General features: G+C 39.0%; 1 long non-coding RNA gene across 1 annotated transcript; it reads left to right on the top strand.

Moving 5' to 3' along the window:
• Positions 1–6,905: 6,905 nt before the first annotated feature.
• Positions 6,906–18,712, top strand: LOC128782441 (uncharacterized). Its single transcript, XR_008428787.1, has 5 exons — positions 6,906–7,033; positions 12,134–12,194; positions 17,153–17,236; positions 18,313–18,394; positions 18,476–18,712. It is a non-coding gene; the product is annotated as an uncharacterized LOC128782441 (long non-coding RNA).
• Positions 18,713–19,096: the final 384 nt, after the last annotated feature.

Below are 19,096 nucleotides of genomic sequence, written 5' to 3'. Positions count from 1 at the left end.
GTCCACAGAATAATTTTTATTTTTCTATATCAAAGGGCAGAGTTCAACAAGCAGCAACTGACTGTTACTAGTGGTAGAGTAGCTGGTCTGCACTGAAATAGATTGCCAGTTTGATGGATGCTTATCTGTGGTAACTTAACTTGGCATTGGGAGTGGAGTTTCAATCAGCTTTGAAATCCTTTCTTCTTTATCAGATTTTATCTTTCATAATTTTAGTAAAACATACACATTACAAGAAATTCTGTTAGCAAATGATAAGGCTGTCACAGTTTTAAACAGTCTGTCTATCTTAATGTTTGTGAGAGGTGTATGTGTTCATAAGCAGAAAAGGCTACCCCTGTAGATGTGAACATCTCAAGAATGCATCTCATCTTATATCAATTTTTCCTTGAAACATTACTGCTATCACTTGGATGTCAATTGAAAACTTCTAAAGCAGAAATCTGTCTACACTATATTTCATCCTTTATTAAAAAGCTCCAGCTAAAGACACTATTAGCAGAGTTTTTAATGGTTACTACTGTGCTTCCATGGTCATCATATTAATCCAAAGCGATCTGGAGTTTTTCCTAACGGTTTGGGTTTTGTTAGTGTAAAGTAATGAGCACTAGCATAGAGTCTGCATATTTTCTGTCAATGCAGAAGTAAAATTTTCTGGACTCAGTAACCCACATCACCAACACTGAATGAGCAGCAATGCAGGATTCAACACCCATATTGCATCCTCCTTTAATGTTACTTACATTCTCAAAAGGCACACATGTCTTTTCTTTAAACCACATATATCATGTGTTGAAAACATAGCTACCGTCAGAATAACAGCTATACAAAATGGCATCTTAAAACTTAACATGTCTATGCATAGAAAGCATTCTGACCTAAAACTGATTATTTTCTTACCACTATGAACTGGCACTGCCTTTTCTTTATTGTGATTCTGTTAGCTCTACAACACTAATCCTACTATGAGAGAGTAAAATATATTCTAAGACATAACTGATAAAATGTTCACACTTTAGCTCTAGCTGAAGACTGCTTAGGATCTGGGCTATAGAATGACATGAGAAAAGATGAAAGCTGGCTCTTAGGGAACTGGCTGATTTTGCAGAGCATGAATACTGGGCATTCAGGATTTAGTATTTCTGTAATTTCATACTATTTTTTTGATTTTGTATTTGATCTGAGACTTGCTAGAAATTTTTTTTCAATAGAAATGCACAAATTAACTACTGTACAGTATATAGAGCTTATTTACATGTAGTATATATCTTTTTTTCAGCATTCCTGCTATCTTGCCCTCCAGATGAAGATACAGAACACTGCACACAAGTTTCAGCGAGTCAGAACTGATATATGATAGATACCTGCTCCTCTACTGAATCACCTTTGATGAAAACCTGAGATGTTTTGAATGAAGCCTTCAGATATGCTGTAAATTACTAAAATAATTAGCCATCCTTAAAATACTTGACCCTATACATATATCTGCTTCCCAGTGTATAAAAGACACCGTGAAATTTTGCTTATGAATAAGAAAGCTGCATATAAGTATTCCATATCAGAATACTTTAAAATTAAAAGTACTTAAAAAATCCATGTCAGGGACTTTAAAACTTAATGTAAAATGGCAAACACTGCAAGAAGGAGGGAAAACTCCATAAGAATAACCAGCTTTGCATGCAACAACTTTATGTACTGATTTTCTGAATGGAATTGGATGGATTTTTATATAACATCCATAAAATACCACTTTAAAATATAAAAATGTACACTCTTACTAACCTGTACTTACATAGGTTGTGATTTTAATTATATTTGCAAGCTGTGTTTCACCTTAACAGGACAAATTCACCATTAGACATACCAAAAATACACAACTGCCATAAAGAAAAAAGATGCAAACATTTGGTGTGTGGTGACATTGACTTTATTATAATAAGTGAGAGCTTTCCCTACTGCTCACCTGACATCAAAGTCCCACAGTAATATTTACATTTAGTATCAACTAGAGCCAAGTGCATTTTGAAGAATTTTCTAAATCAGCATTGGTCCACTTGACCTAGAGAAATAGCTTCTGTTTGGAACATGGCCTATTTTTCATTGTTTCTCAAGAAACTCAGAAAGGCTGGGTTTTACCAAGGTAATGGGACACAAAATTTCACAATTATGTGTACACCTCACCACAGAAAAGATTTTAATTTGACGCATAAATAACCACAAAATTGCATACTCATACAATCATGTAACTATAAATTAGCTGGGTCTGGAAGGATTGGCCATAAAGGTCATACAGTTCCAACCCTCCTTTCATGGAGTGGGACGCCATCCTCATCTGCCCTTTCAAATTAAAGCGAGCGAAAGGTAGGACTAATTGAAAGTTTTCATGGCAAAATAGCTTCTGTGTCAGCAAAGCCATGAGACTTGATAATTGTCACCTATATGCAACTGGAACACTTCCGTCTCTTGATACCTTGAACAACACAACCACTTTCTTAAGGACAGAATGAGTCCAGAAAGTATGCAATTTTTTTTCCTTTTACTCCTTTCTTTCCTCTGTCTTTTTCATTAAAGAATCAGAAGAATTTTCACTATATGTTTTCTGAAAACATTTAGTGCTGTCATATTTAATATTTCTGTTCTCTCCACCAGTGATAGGTTGAAAATTTCAACACAGATCTGCAACACAATAGCACATTCAATAACATTTGATGAAATGAGAATGCAAAAATTATGAATTAAGGTAGATATTTTATCAATATCTTTCCAAACTGTATAAAAGACTAGAAGAGAAGTCTTGTAGGAGTTTTCAATCTGGAATAAAGTTTTGGTGCATGCAACTTTTTTTGTTCTGAGTCCTTGAACAAAAGATTGGCTTTGAAGGGTCCATGGTACATTTAAAGCTTTAAAGACTTTCCATCAAAAATTGCATCCATTTCAGCAGAGTAACATTCTTAGTGCACTGTTCATTTTACTTCCGTAATACCAGTATATGCATACACATGACATACATGGAGTCAAATGTGTCCCCACTTTGACATTACACTATTAAGAATGTGATCTTTGAGCTTTTAGTTAGATTTGAGTCTTAAATGTCCCCTACTATTAAGGCAGGGGAAAAGAATGTGTAAAAATTCATCCCAGAAAACAAAATTCTTCAGATAATTTTGTAAAAAAAGAATTTCTAATATTTTACAGGTTTGTCTAAGATAACAGTAATGATAGTATTCATACATTTTTTTACTCTTTAATAAGTTTTTATAATAAGTTTTTAAAATAGCCTTTACATACAAAAAGGGTGAAAAAAATCTCCCTGTAAACATTTCTAAGTAGATCTACAAAAATTATAGAAGCTTTTTGAGCTAAACCTAGATAGTTTTGCACAGCTCTAGATCTTTCATCACTGCTCAGTACTCAGACTTTGAGCTCTGGTACAGTCAGAGATATTTTATACACATAGCATGTGCTTCACTATAAAACAAAGAAATCAGCTTCCAGCAGAGAGCCCAGCAGAAAATTGTATGTGTGATTAAGTTTTTTCTGTGTTACTCTGGTTTTGGGAATCATGCTGTAAAAAAACACAAAAGGTAAAATGAGTTCTTGATTTGTGAATGCCTAAACTGCAGAAGCATTTTATAAAAGGGATAAAAAAGGTAAAAAGAAATCCTCCTTAGTACCATGTAGCAGGAGCACAGACCATATGAGACTCACTGGGGAAATTTAAAGTAGGAGTTCTAGCAATGTAACGTGATTTGGCAAGAGCTGAACTTGAATGTGGTTGTGAGGTCCCCATAAGCAACATATGCTTTCACTAAGCTGCAGTATTCCTTCCTTCCTTAGCCCAAACTTTGAAATTATTGCTTTGTGTTTAAGAAAATTATATAGTTCTATGCCAAACCAAAGTTGTTAGCTCTTGATAAAACTATCATATTATGAAATTACAGCTCATCCAGAGGATGAGGAAAAAAGTGAATATTTAATTTTGACTGCTTTAGGGGGGAAAAAACCAAAAAGAAACAAAAACGGAGAGAAGGAGGGGGAGAGAATGAAGGAGGAAGGAGAGGGAGGGAGATGTCTGCTTATGATTATGAAATGAACTTTGAATCTTTTCTATTCCTACAGCCAGGAATGTCTGATTTTTTTAATACCTTATTGGAGTAAAAATTTGAAGTATACCCTGAATGTAGAAAAGTTTTACTTACATGATTATAGAAAATTATACATTAAAATGGAAAACAAACACCTTCCAGACACAACTGAAGAGACTGAAACTTGTCTAAAAGCAAAGTTGCCAATCTGGAATTTGGAAACAAAGAACATACTTTAATTTCTTTTGCTTCCCACTCAATGAGTGGGATGACAGTGCCGCCTGGGAAGGTTCTGACATGCCCTCAAATTGTTCTGTGTAGTTTCACTTCCTGTATTCTTTGTCATGTGAAAGCTGACAAACTTTCCTTTTCAAACTAGATTAATTTAACCATCATAATAAAATCACCCTTACATTTCTTGTATTATTATAATTAATACCACACCAGTAGCATGCCAGGACAGGAAAGCCAGCTCTAACACCCAAGCTCAGAGAGTTATCACAAGACCAAGAGAACAAGAACTTATTCTGAGGCTTGCTTGCTGAAGGAAGACAATGCAAGGCTAAAGGGGAAATGCAAGGCTAAAGTTGTTTATCAGGATGACCACCTTATTTTCAAGTTATATTTCAGAAATCAGTGTTATTGAGCTTATGCTGCTGCACAGAACAAGAGCCCTGGTGTAAGGGTGTGGCCCTGGGCTGACATAGGTGTTCTCTGCTCTTGCTCTTGTGGGACAAGCCAGGACCCTGAAGGCAAGCAGTGTTTCTCCATGAACCACACCCTAACTCTAGAGGAAGGATTGCTTCCCAGCCTTTCCTCTGTCCCAGGTGGGATGTGTTTGATGTAACATCTTCAGATCTTCTTCCGTGGCTGCTTTAGGCTCTTATTCAGAGTGCACCTACAAACTACAGGCAAGCTACCTTTAAGAAAGCAAAAAGAAACTAGGGCTGGAAGGGAGGATTAGGGAGTCTTTTCTAAAAAAATAACCCCCAAAAAGCCCCCAAATGAAAATGGACATCCTTTAATACCAAGTAATAGAGAAAAACCAGCACAAAGAGGGAAAAAAAAAAGAAAAGAAAAAAAAAAAAAAGAAACACACAAACAAAACAGAAGAAAAAACATCCAGAAGAATCCCTGGTTGAGTTTCATTCACTGGCTAGTCTTACACTGCAGTTTGTTTCAAACTAACAGAAGGTACCTGACAGAATCTTACACCCAACAAGACCAATGAGAGAAGGTATATTGCTGAAAATTGTGGTAAATTGTGTGCCCTGCAGAGTGACCAGAAGTATTGGCTCATAGATTTATATTGTTAGGAGTAACTAGCTCCTATCAAGTTTTGTGACAATTAGATCACTGTTTAGGTATGGAGGAACCGGACCTGGGAATAGAAATGGGAGGGTTTTTTTTCTCATGGTTTGTGTTTCAGTTTTCTGGTTTGGTCAAACAAAAATTGTCTGAAAATCATATTTTCTTATGCACATCAATTCCAATAGACTAGACCTGAATAGCATTGCCACTACATTTTCCAGCGCACTCCCTGCCCTGACCCTGATTATCATCTGGAACTATCCCTGTGAAACCACATAATATGTGAAAATCATAAAATTCAAGAAGGACCAGTGTAAGGTCCTGCACCTGGGTCAGGGCATACACCAGTATCACCAGATACTAGGCGGTGAATGGATTGGGAACAGCCCTATGGGGAGGGACTTGGCAATACTGGCAGGTGAAAATTTAGACATCACCTGGCAGTATACACTTGCCTCCCAGAAAACCAACCTTACCCTGTGCTTCATCAAAAGAATCTGGCAGGTCAAGGGAAGTGATTCTGCCCCTTCAGTCTGCTCTTGTAAGACCACACCTAGTCAACTGCATTAAGCTCTGGGGTCCCGACACATGGATCTGTCCAGAGGAGGTCCAAAAAATTACCAGAGGGCAGAAGGACTTCTGTCATGAATGGCTGAGAAAGCTTGGGCTGTTCAGCATGGAGAAGAGGCGTCACTTAGGTCATCTGGTAATTTTAAATGGGCCTATAAAAAAGAGGGAGGGCTACTTTTTGTATATATAGGTAGTGATAGGTAAAAGAGGAAACGTTTTAAACTAGAAGATATTAGGAAGGAATTCTTTACTGTGAAGGTGGCTAGGTGTTGTATGCCAGGTTGGTTCAGTTAGAGATTTTAATAAATGTTAGTTAGGTCGGTCCTCTGTACCCCTATTTCCCCCACAAATGGTTCGCTCCAAGTTACTTACCACAGGAGCTTTTACGTGTCAATCTTGTAGCCACTCCTGGGTTCTTCTTGAAAGTCCTGTATCAATCACTCCATCTTTGCAATCCTATTTGTCCCAGAACACTGTACCCACCTCTGTAATGTTCCCATAGGTTGCTGTGGTCCACGTCACTCCCCTGTTGTCTGTCCCTATTGCACGAGCGGGATTCCCACCCCTGTCTGCCCGCCCCCTATTTAACCCAATGCTTTCATTGTCCATTCACGATTTTGCCCTCGCACTACTTGGGAGCAACTGCTCCAACCACCACAGCAACCACGTGGGAAATAGAAGCTCTCAGCCATGCAGAAAAGGTGTGCCTCTCTTGTCCCTTTGCTTCCTCTCAGCATAAGGCTATGAAAGCTGTGTACCCACGCCGGAGTGCTCAGCCCTAGAGCTCCCGGGCATGCAGCGGTGTCACAAAGGCAGCGCCTAGACGGGCTTCCCAGCTGCCTGAGATCGAAGTGAAGAATAAAAGCCGCAAGTGGCATCCAACGGTGGGGCCTAGGCTGCGAGTGGCAACCAACGGCCAAGCCGCGGGGCAACCAGCGATATAGCCAGCGCAGGTGGAACTCACTGTGAGGCGCTCCGGAGCTGCGCGGGGAGCCGCGCCGCTGAGCTGAGAGCCGAACCACCATCTCCACATGGGAGAGTGAAAACTGGAACATGAGCTCCACAAAGTAAGTCAGTGAAAATTCCATCACCCTCGAAGGAGCACACAGACTTTTGTCCTGTTGGCACTGTGAGGGAGGGAAGCATAACTTCCCATGGTCGAGAACGACTAAAGGGAGCCGCTTCTGAGAGCGAAGACCTTGGCTGCAGTTTTTGTTTAAAAAGACGTCAGTTTGATGAGTATTCAGGGGCTGGGACGGACCTGGCTGAAAACCACCTTCACTGGGGTGGGCTGGCCACGATCCTGAGGGTAGGAGGCTTGCAGTGCACGGCGTGAGTGGCAGCCGCTGGTGGGCTTTGCCTTGTTTTCTTTTTTTTTCCACTTTTCCTGCAGCTGAGGGTGGGATCGTGTGTGTGGGTAGCATGGGGGGCCTTGATAACCTCCCACCAGAGAGAATTTTATATCCAAGTCAAGGAAATCCTAAAGGTGAAGTGTGGTGGGTCCCCAAAAGTTCAGTTAAGAATTTCGTTTGGTGGTTGTTCTTTACTTTCCCTGGTGTCTCAGCGGAGGATGTTAGAAAAAAGGAATTTTGGAAGCGTATGGGCGCAAAATTAATGGAGGGAATTGAACGCAGGGATTCCTCTGTCAAAGATAGCTTTATTAGGCAGTATCTGCTAATCCGGGAAGTTGTTAGAACGGAAAGCGCGTGGGACGTGAACTGGGTGGGGGGAGAAGCGGCCACCAAGCGAAACCCCAGTTCATCCTGAACTGTGTCCCTACCCTCCTTTCCTTCCCCTTCTTCCCCTAAACTGGGTGGGCAGGGGGGAGTGCTCCACCATTCAAAGGTGAAGGACAGCTCCCAAAACATGGACCTTGTTCCTGGCTTCCCTGAGTCCCCCCAGCACTCCTGCCCTGACCACACTGGCCACATGGTCTGGGACATGACCCCAAGCCCTCATTCCAATTCCTTTTTCCCAGCTGAAAATCCCAGTTTTGGCGCAACCCAGCATAGTTCTGTCTCCCTAAACCCTTTTCCTTGTTCCCCTGAAGAAGCTCCGCTGACCGCGTGGCGGGAAATTGCAGCGCCTTTGTCTTCACACAATGGAGGGCAGGCACCCGCAGGCGCTTCTTCTTCCCACAATCCCTTTGTTCCCATTGTTCCCTTTCCCGCCGTTGATATAAACCCCTCCTGCTTCCCTGTGGGCATGGGTGCCACCGCTTCAAGAGATCGAGTTGCTCCCCCTCCCCCTGTTCCTCCTCGTGTGGGCGTTCCCTCCAGTCCTTTGCATGTTCTCTTGTCTGTGTCATTGGCCCCACCCTCTCCCACCAGGGAGGGCTCTGTTGTCTCCGCCCCTCTGTCTCAGGAATGGGACAACCGCTGTCCTGTCCCCTGCACCCCACCTCCGCATTCCCACAATCACTGGGGATCCGAGGGGGGAGGGGGGAGCGGGAACAAGTTTCTGTGGACTGGGTCAGGGTGGCAGTTGAGAAGCATGTAGAGGGATCAGTACTCCAGGACAAGTTTGTCCCAGAATTAGCATCCATGAACGATAAAACACAGGTCGAGATAGAGGAGGTCCCGAAAAAGCCTCAAGAGAAAGTGATTGCCTCGGCTGCTGCACCTTCAAAGAACTCGGTTCTGAGGCAGTCTCCATCTAAGAGCCGGTGCTTCCACTGAGATCAGGAGGGACATTTTCTAATTCAATATCTATTTTTAGGGATTGCACCACCATTTTTAGGGACCCCACCCTTCAAAAAACTACAGGGGGAGAGCGCATTTGCCTTGCGTGCAGACAAAAATGAGGCAGATTGCGGCACCTCAAGGGGAGCTGCGATTCATCATATAGTGCAAGCAGTGAGTCAGGAAGATGAGGTGCCTGCAGATGCAAGAAATGATCCCACTAACCAGGGGGTTGCATCCAGTCGCAGACGCCGCAAGGAGAACGGGGATTCTACATCTCTTTAAAAAATTTTCCTTAGAGCCAAAGAAAAAGATCCTTTCAGTTACAAGCCCAATTCATTTGTTTGCAATAAAGTTGTTTTCCCAGTTTCCCTATCCCCAAACACTCAGGGACAAATCAGCTCTGCTACCATCTCCAAGCCCTCTCCATCTACGAGGGCAGTCATCACAGTCGCAGCAGAAGAAGGGACTGAGTAAGGAAGCAACTGCACAAGCAGTGAAGGAGTTTAAACAGCTGTCTTTTTTATTTAATAAAAAACAGGGAGATGTTGTTTGCCGGGTTGGTTCAGTTAGAGATTTTAATAAATGTTAGTTAGGTCGGTCCCCTGTACCCCTATTTCACCCACAAACGGTTCACTCCAAGTTACTTACCACACATTTAACCCAATGCTTTCTTTGCTCAATCGCCATTTTGCTCTCGTGCCGCCTGAGAGCAGCTGCTCCAACCACCACAGCGGCCACGCAGGAAATAGAAGCTCTCAGGCTCGCAGGCAAGGTGTGCCTCTCTTGTCCCTTTGCTTCCTCTCAGCGTAAGGCTATGAAAGCTGTGTACCCACACCAGAGTGCTCAGCCCTAGAGCGCCAGGCACGCGGCAGCTGCAGTGTCACAAATGGCAGCGCCTAGCCAGGCTTCCCAGCTGCCCAAGACCGGAGCAAAGAACAAAAGCCGCAGTGAGGCACTGGCACAGGTTGCCCAGAGAATTTAGGATGCCCATTTCTGGAAATGCTCAAGGTCAGGCTGGATGGGGCTTGGAGAAACCTGGTCTAGTAGAAGGTGTTCCTCCCCAGGGCAGTGGGGTTTGAAGACCTTTGAAGGTCCCTTACAACCCAAATCATTATATGATTGCATGATCCTTTATAACAGGAGACTGAAAGTATTCTGTCAGTATCTTAAAATGTACATTTTAAGCTTCAGAATAAGGTGCCTCACTGGAACAGCAAATGCTCTTTAAAGACATGAAAGGCAGTTCAGCTTGTCTTTTGACTAAGAGACCATGGCACAAACATGAATAAATGATTTAAATGTATCTATTTTTAGAACTAGGTAGGCAGGAGTATTAAGCTACCTATCAGAAACATCCCAAACACTGAGAAATTTCAAACCCTCTACTAAACCCAGCCTCACCTATTCCTCATAGCAAGTAAAATCTAAGCATCCCAAGCTTAGGAAGTTCTGATTTCAAAGCCAGCATCTTGCATTATTTACCATTTACCTATGCAAGCACATAGTCCATGAGGTCCAGGAATATACACTTAAAATAAAAAATAATTTAGGCAGATACCAAAAAACTCATAATAATTTCCAAATAAGAAATATTACACTAAATAAATGCCAGAAATCACCAAAAAGCTGAAGGAGTGAAAAAGCACAATCCTAACCAACCAGGGCACAATTTATGCCTCTTATATGTCTATTGTGTCTGATGCCTCAGTAAATAAATGTTTTGCATGGTACACATTGGTGATAAAAAGAGCCAAATGATATCTTATCAAAATTCTAGTATTCAAAAATATATCCTCAGATCTGTATTTGTGTGTTTCTGAGCTACAATTAATAAATTTGCCTTTAGATAGAGTTGATTTTTTAAAATAGATAATCTGCACTTAAATTCTCTTTCAATAAGCAAATGAAAGGAAGGTAGTGCTAAAGTATTTCTAAATGGTTTGGTTTTTTCTTCAGATTTTTCCATATCCTGCTTAATGTTCTGGAATGTTATCAAAAGGTCAGAATAAGTCAAATACAACTAAAGGCCAGATTTTTCTTCTGTAGTTTCCTTAATCAATATGACTATAGGTTAAAAAAAATCAAACCAAACCAAAACTCCAAGAAGGTAAAATTATGGCAGAAAAGTCTCTTGAATCTGCTTTATTGCTGAAATTTTTAAGAAGTTTTCCTCTTTGAAAAACATAGTTCCTGGGACACTGTCAAACTCAGTTACAGAGGCTGATAACTGGCACAGGAAACACTAGAATATCTGCTGTGAAATAACATTATTTAAAATAATTTTTCATGTTCTTTTTTTTTTTTCTGTTGCTCTCCATGTTATTAAATAATGTTTCTTAATAAACCTTTTCTTTTCCTTCTAGCATATTTTTTACCACAAAGTTTACATGGAAAATTGACAAGCACTAATTATATTTTCTTACTTCATAATCAATCAATAACAATATAGGAATGGAATGTTAATGAACTGGTCAAGTCATCAGAGTCTAGAATTAATGATATTATCAAAAAAGAAATAGACCTAGTTTGAACACAGGATTGCTGGATGACCATCCCAGCAATTACTTTCTCCAAAAATTACTTTCTTCAGCTATAAAATAAATTAATGTCATCCGTTACAGTAGTATCAAGATTAGTTTGATTTAGTGGGCAAAATGTTTCACAATTTTCAGACAAAAATTTCTGAAGGAACATTACAAAAAACTACTTACTGCAAAGGCCAATGAAAAAAATCATAATATCACAATATACTTTTACACTTAGCTGTTTACATAAAAAAGATCTGGTATTATTTTTGAAAGCTATTTAGAAGAAATTTTCACCTGCATTTGTGAAATATTCTGTCATTAATTTACTGAAGTTTCATATTTATTTCAGAAAGATCTCTAGCAGCATTCATTCCAAAGTTTAAGAAACAAAATTAAAAGGGTGTGCCTTTCTTATTAACCTGGAATAATTTAACAATTTTCTCTAGGGTATTTTTATTCCTCTTTCTTAATTACTAAGACTACTTGCTAATTTCATCTACTTTTCACATTTTTGCTTCTGGCAGACTTTTTATTATATAAAAGAATGGTTTTATTGGGTTTTGGTTTTTATCATTTAGCAGAAAGCCAAAACAAAGTAGTTGGAAATTGTTTTGAGTGGAATTTTGGCAGTGGAAAAGAGAAATGGGTAGATATAGTGTGTACCTGGATAATACAGTTTTTCTTACTCTACCAAAAGGTTTTTTCCCATGTTGGCAAAAAAGTCCCAACACACTAATTCTTTATTCTGTTCTATAATTTCTCAGCATGATGACTGGTTTACCTTACATAACAATTCTTTGTTGTATTTTCATGTGTTCTTACAAAATTCATTGTGACAAAATATTCTGGTTTCACCTAGGAGAGAGTTAATTTCTTCTCAGTAGCTGGTACAGTGATGTGTTTTGCATTCAGAATGAGAATGGTATTGGTAATGCACTGATGTTTTCTTTTTTAGCTAAGTTGTGTTTATCCTAAAAAAAGGACTTTTCCTTGTCTCATGCTCTGCCAGTGAGAAGGTGAGTGAAAGAAACTGGGATGGAGCACAGCCAGGACAGGTTATCAGAACAGTCCAGAAGGATATGCTACACCATAAAATGTCATACCTAGTATATAACTGGGAGGGGTATCCAGAAGGGGTCAATCTGGGTTTGGGAAGGGGAGTCTGGCATCAGTCAGTGGGTGGTGAGCAATTGCATTGTGCATCACTTGATTTTTCCCTTATTATTATCATCACTGTTATTATAGTTTACCATTATTACTGTACTTTTACTTTATTGCCTATTATAGAGTGGTTCTTATTGCAATCTACAGGTCTGGCTTTTATTTTTCTTCCCATTCCACCCACTTGAAATAGGGAGAGAAGGAGTTGACCAAGAAACTTAATTTCCAGCTGGGCTTAAACCACAGCATGCTTCAGAAATTAATCACTGTGCCATTTAAATGATTCAGCTTTTTGTTGTTGTTCATGAAAAAAGATCGATAAGACATAAGAAAAGAAAACATATAAATATATCCCTTACCAGATAAAGAACCATAATTCTATTTTATTTGTAATTTTCTAGTAGTACTCACATTCAGTGACATACTTATTTACTTTTGATTCATACATTTTTTGTGTACTACATAACAGTTATGTAGTACCCAAAACAACAATAATGGAGTTATACAATAATTGAAAGGAATCCATGCTATATTTTTCCAACACATATAAAATGAGAGAAGCCTTAAAAATATTGAGGAGTGTTAGGGTTTTTAGGATTCCTTCTTTTCAGTTGTGTTATTAGGCAACTCAAGGATATGACAAATTTAATTTCCACCACTGCAGACTTTGGTCTAAAAGTCAGACTTTACATTCTGCACTTTGCAATAACTCTTCTACCCTTAATTAGTACAATTAGATCAAGGTGAGCTGGTAAACCAGTTCAGAATGCAAGAAGCAGTGCAGAATCCATTTCCCATTTCTGCATTCTGTTTCTTGATTGCAGTAGGACTTGAAGTTCTGGACCAAAAACAGCAGTACTTAAATATTTTGGCATAGCCAAGAGGTATAGCAGTATTGGCACAAATATTGTGTTCAATCATGATCCCATTGTTTTACTGTTTCTACCAAAATTGAAGCTTGAATTCATAATGAAAGAAGGGGAAAGAGATTTCCAAACACAAATATGTTTAGATTAAGATGCTAGGCTTTTTATTCCATTTTTAAACTCCATCCACTCTTTAATTAAAAAGAAATAATGCTTACCCAGTTAATATTACTGCTGACCATTTAGCATGGCAATAGATAGGAAAAGGAAACCCAATCTGCAACAAGAAACTACTCATAGCCACAATGTTAAGTAGTAGAACTCATGCAACAGAAGGACACTGAAGTAAGCTGCTGACTGATTTCTCTCTCCCTCTGTCTTGCTCTACTCCAGTCCCCAACTTTTGTTAAAGTTTGGCCCAAGCTGCAGGTATCTAAACTTAGCTGCTGTACCTCATTCCAACAAAACAAATCAAGCATGAATCACAGCCCTTCCTTCCCCTGAGCATTGCCAGTAGATCTGAGGCTTCTGTTCAGATCCAAGACTTTGTCTTTTCCCTTCTACTGCCAACTAAAATACATTTGGTAATATTTAAGGTTTCTATTCAGATTATATGGTCACAATGCTAAGAACAAGGTTTTAGCTACCCACCTCCCAGTGGCACGGTTAAAGATACAAATGTCAAATTGGGAACATAACCCTTCATTTAGATTTAATAAGGAGAGTTATTGTGAATGAAATAACTATCAAGTGATTATTAAACCTTACTTAGAGATTAACAAGCATTATTAATTTCATAGTGGTTAACCCTCTATAATTGTGTCTTTTGTAATCGGTTGGCATTTAATTATTAGTGTTATAGGGAGCTGTCATAGCTTTGAATATTATGCCACCACTGTTTTATCCTATTACAGATACTTTAATAGCCTTTAGTTATCTATATTAGGAGAAATAGCCACCTTAATTAATTACCATTTTACATATTTTTGAGAGCTGAAATTCAAAGTTCCACCTAATGAGCATATTACAGTGTGAAGTCAAACAACAAGAGGCATACAATACAGGCATGGGCCTGTATTTTTTTCCACATGTGCAAAAATGTTTTAGAAGCAGAAGTTCACATTTAGAAGTGATAAATACTGAAGCAGGCAATATTGAACACAAAATTAGTGTTTTTGAAACTGGTGTTTCAATATTTAGTGTTGTGTACTTGATTCTAAAGAGCACATGTGTAGGGTACTATAAGTATTACTGAAAGTGCAGTATAAAATGTGATGAGTAGAGCAGGAAACAAGACAATCTGATCCCATATTCTTGAGTCTGTGATGTAGTCACTGAGAGCTGCTGTCTGAAAAATGAAGTAGAGCTTAAATAAGGGTCACTAAATTTACTTCACAAGCTGATCATCTCCCATGAGCTCCACCTCACCCAGATCAGCTTGCTACATAGCTGTGCCATATCCATTTTTCTGTATTTTCTTTTAGCAGCCTAAGGCTTGGCAGTAATTTCTCAATATGTAGTGGTCATTGTTTCACTACACTATCGCTCCCATAGAGGATTTGTCTAGATTTGTGTTGTTCATGAGCATTTTAAATTTCTGTGATCAAGATATCTGATTAAAGATAATGTTGTTTGAAGTTCCTTTTTCTTTTCTTTCTTTCCTTTCTGGTTTTTACATCTGCATCTATGTAATATGCTGTACCATACAAAATCAGTATTTTCAGCTTGGCTGACAGCTTGATGGGAATATTGAGATCTGGCTGCAAAACCATCAAGGTGCAAAGGAAGGAAAGAAAGCAGGCAAGAGCATAAATAACACATCACTGTCCCAGACAGCACAGAGGTTCATAGAGTCACTCTCCCTGGGTTTAAATCAGAGCATAGGAGACTTCCCTCATGGGTTTTAGATCCTAATCGTGTTTCTGTCCTTCCAATATACAAACATTCATCTATGAAACAGTAGCTCTTCACAGTACAACCACACTAACAGTTGTCCTGGGGAAGAGCCAGAGCATCACTTGAGTGCAAAAGGGCTGTTCCAGACCTGTTGGTCTCATACTATAGAGATGTTATTATTCCTTGGCAAAGACAGCTTGATGGTCCAAGCATGTTTCCCCCATATGGTAGAAGTCCAGTTGTTCCTTGTAGATACCCTATAGGTCTCCTAGTACAGCACTTTCCCCAGGCACTCACCTATAACATCTTCATGTCCATAGAGAATAAGAGAATTTCTTGTGATATTAGATTAACAACGATTACCAGGTCCATTTTTTCAGGGCTTTTTAAACCTTACTTTGCCATGTGGAATGTGGTTCATCCCATGTCTGGACTAATCTTCCACATATGCAGTATACTGCAAAGTCTAGAGCTTCAGGTGTCAGCAGTACCATGGTCCTTCCAGTTCCTTTTCTGCCCTTGCTGCTTTCAGACTGCAGAAATGTTTAAACCCTCTGACAGGTTTGGGGCTATGCGTAGGGATAGCTAAATGAAGTTTTAATGGCCTATGATGTACAAAAGGTGAGATGGGGTGATATAATGGTCCTCCCTGGCCTATTTAATAAGTCTCAGGAAAATAAATTTCAGAAATATACCTTCAGGGATATTTTTTCCTCTCTTTCATTGCTAATTTGGCAGTAATTCTGTGTTCAAGTCAACTGTAGGTATGTCAGACTGATGAAAGACTGCCCCTGGCTCACCCCTAAATGGGCTGATGCAGCCATGTGGCACCAGTTCAAGCAAGAACATTTCCATCCTGTTTCTACTATCTGCTATTAAAAACTGTTTTCTCGTGTAGGTAGTAGGAATGTAAGTGTCTGCAAGCAACTTGTACCAGCCCAACCATTTTGTACAAACTAATGAAATTACAACACCGGGCAATGACAGACCCAGCCCTCAGAGAGACCACATTAAACCCTGAAGCAGTTCAACTCCTCTCTCACAACTGTCTTAGACTATGGGTAGTGACAGTTTGGAAGATTTAGAGGGTGAAAAATGCCTCTGCTTTTACTTGGCACTGGAAAAAAATACACCAATTATATTAAAAAAAAGAATTTTGTCTAACAGTAACAACAAAAAGTTCTATTTTCTCATTTTTAAAGACTTTCCATGCAAGTTAGCTGGCTGATTAATGGGCATCATTAAATTACTGTATTTAGAAAGCTGGAATATGGTCAAGTGTTGGCTTGTTCTCCTCCCAGGACCAGGGATATGAAACACATTTGTAATTCTATAAAGATGCTTCCAAAAAAGAAAGTCACATAGAGAACATGGCTGCTTCCTCTGTGAAGTAGCTTGTGTGTCTCCTGTGGCTTCAACAGAGCAGGCATGATTTATGCCAGCTGAAGGTCTGGCCCACAGTATCCATTTTTTCTCACTAAAAGAAGGTTCTTTTGCCTGCTTTCATATATGCAAAGATAGCCTATAATCAAATGATGGTAGCACTAGGACTACCAAATATGAAAAGAAACACTTCCAGTAGTCAACCCTGGAGCATACCTAAACATCACACATGGGCACAATGATGACATCAACTTCCTGCAACTGTTCATGAAAACTAATTTATGTCTTCCCAAACAGTTAAGGGAACACAGCCCAGCAGAGAAAAGTCATCCTGGTTAACACTTTTACCTAGCCTGAGCATAGGTGGAAGTGACCAAGGACAAGAAATGCTTTTGAAAGAAATCTATTGCACTTGAAAATTTAGTCTCTAACAGACTGAAAACCTGATATCTCTCATTGCACAATGTGCTGATTTTCAACAGATTAGAAATCCTCAGAACTCATCAATAACTCACAGTGTATCTCAGAGGTTGTTGAGAGGTTAACACATAAAATAGACCACCTATGTAGGGAAATGGCCATGTGCCTTTAAAATTTGTCAAAGAAGGACAAAGGAATTGTTTTAACGAGGTTGTTTTCAGTTGTCTTTTGTTTTGTATTTTACACAGGAAAAAGGAAAATATTTCTTCAGTTCAGGGCATCTGAATCATATTTCCAATGGGACAGGCACTTTTAGGACAGTAAGTTCTGAGGTATAAATAACCTTCAGTGAATTGAATCATAGTCATTTAGTTTTTACATATGTGGAAACACTCAGCTTCCAAAAGCCATGCTCAAGTTCTGTTTTAGGGAGGTATTACATCTGTGTTTAAATTAAAGGTATTTTGAAACATGACATCTCAAAACTACTGATTGAACAATACAGCACATTACATATTGATGAGAAACTCAGCTGTATCAATAATGCACATTTATTCCAGGTTTCTGCATAGAGTCAGCATCTTTGGTCTATAAATTGCAAAAGACTCTCAGTTCAGTGAAAATTTAGTCTAATCATCAAGTGCTGTTAAAAGGGGAAGATAGGGAATAGGAGAGAACACTTCAGAGATGAGGATATGCATTAATCCTCTTCTTGGAAGATACTTTGAATGGACAAAGCATTCTTTTCATTTTTCTGTTTGTTTGTTTCAACTCTGATGCTAAACTGGCATTATAGGTCCAATTTATTTGTTCAAGCTTTCATTAAGGTTATTCTGAGTATCATAGTCAGGAAAATGCAGAATATCACATTTACTACAGTTCAGTTCTATACCTTTTTCTTTGATAGGTTAGAATCTTGAGTACAAGGTAGGATAATGTTTTTAAAACTACGTTACTGTATGGGTATCCTGGAGTAATGTGCCCAGGAAGATACAATAAGCAAAGCCTCAGTTTCACAGCCTCTTCCACACAATCTACATATGCACAGATCCTCAAAGGGTCCCAGAAAAGGCGGTCTATTAGTTCAGTGTTTTGAATCCCTGCCTGATGCCTTTATGTTTCTAGATGTGTGGGGGCAGTTTAGATAAGTTCTTGGAGGCACTGTTGGTTTTATGAGCAGAAAGGGAAACAATGCTATTATAAAAACCCAAAACCCTCATACTGTGTCTTTCTGGTTCTCTAGACTGAAATAATTTTGCTGGTTAGTTTGGTTTTGAAGCATTTCACAGTGGCCTATTACTCAAAAACAATACGAGTTAAATAAATCTGCTTTAAATGAAACCTGACTATTAAGTACTGATCATAACAGGTATTTTAAAACATATACACAAAGAAAAACTGTCTTCAGGTCAAGACTGGCTCTCCATTTCTACCATGAAAGACTTTCAACAAAAGAGCAGTGAAGCTGACTATTCAGAGTCAAAGTCAAGGTAAATCTTTTGGGGTATTAGAAGAGGTGTAAGCAGCACACAAACAGCAACTTTCACTATCTGCACATTTTAAATTTCTAGCACTTTCAGGACTCTGCAGAAAACTAACAATATGAGAAGAATTAATGTTTCTTCTGAAGATGTGTTTCCTGCATGGAAATACCTTACATCAAGAACTATGTCCTCATATATGTTTGTACACTAACCAGTGAACCTGTTTCTTCATATGTAAACTATGTTAATGACAACAATAAAAAAATGCAGCATAAGGAACATGAAAAAAAATTGATTCAGGTCCCAAACATTTCTCAAGATGGAAGAACTGTTTATAGAGAGTGAATTAAATATAGCGCTCCTCATTTATAATAAATAAATCACAGAAGGATTTTAATCACTGTAAGTCATGTCTTGTTGCTGGGACAGTGCTCAGAACTTAGGCTGGTCTTGCCTCCACTTCCAGTGTTTCACAGAACTGTCAATGGCTCATGCTCCATCATGTTTCTGTGTTCAATGAAAGCAAAGAGCATAAAAGACGTCTTTTAGCAGAGAATTAAATTCATTCTTATTTTCCTTTTTTTTGTGTGTGTGTGTGCAGAGAATGATCTCCAATACATTGCAAAAAATATATGCAAATAATAACAAAATATGAGTGAAACAATGCACTGATCATCTGAGTCTAGCAATAATTGGTGTGCTATGAAA

The sequence above is a fragment of the Vidua chalybeata genome, chromosome Z (genome assembly GCF_026979565.1).
Source record: "Vidua chalybeata isolate OUT-0048 chromosome Z, bVidCha1 merged haplotype, whole genome shotgun sequence".
Lineage (NCBI taxonomy): Eukaryota > Metazoa > Chordata > Aves > Passeriformes > Viduidae > Vidua > Vidua chalybeata.
Note: the sequence above shows the minus strand (reverse complement) of the source record. Positions and strands in the feature narration are given on the sequence as shown.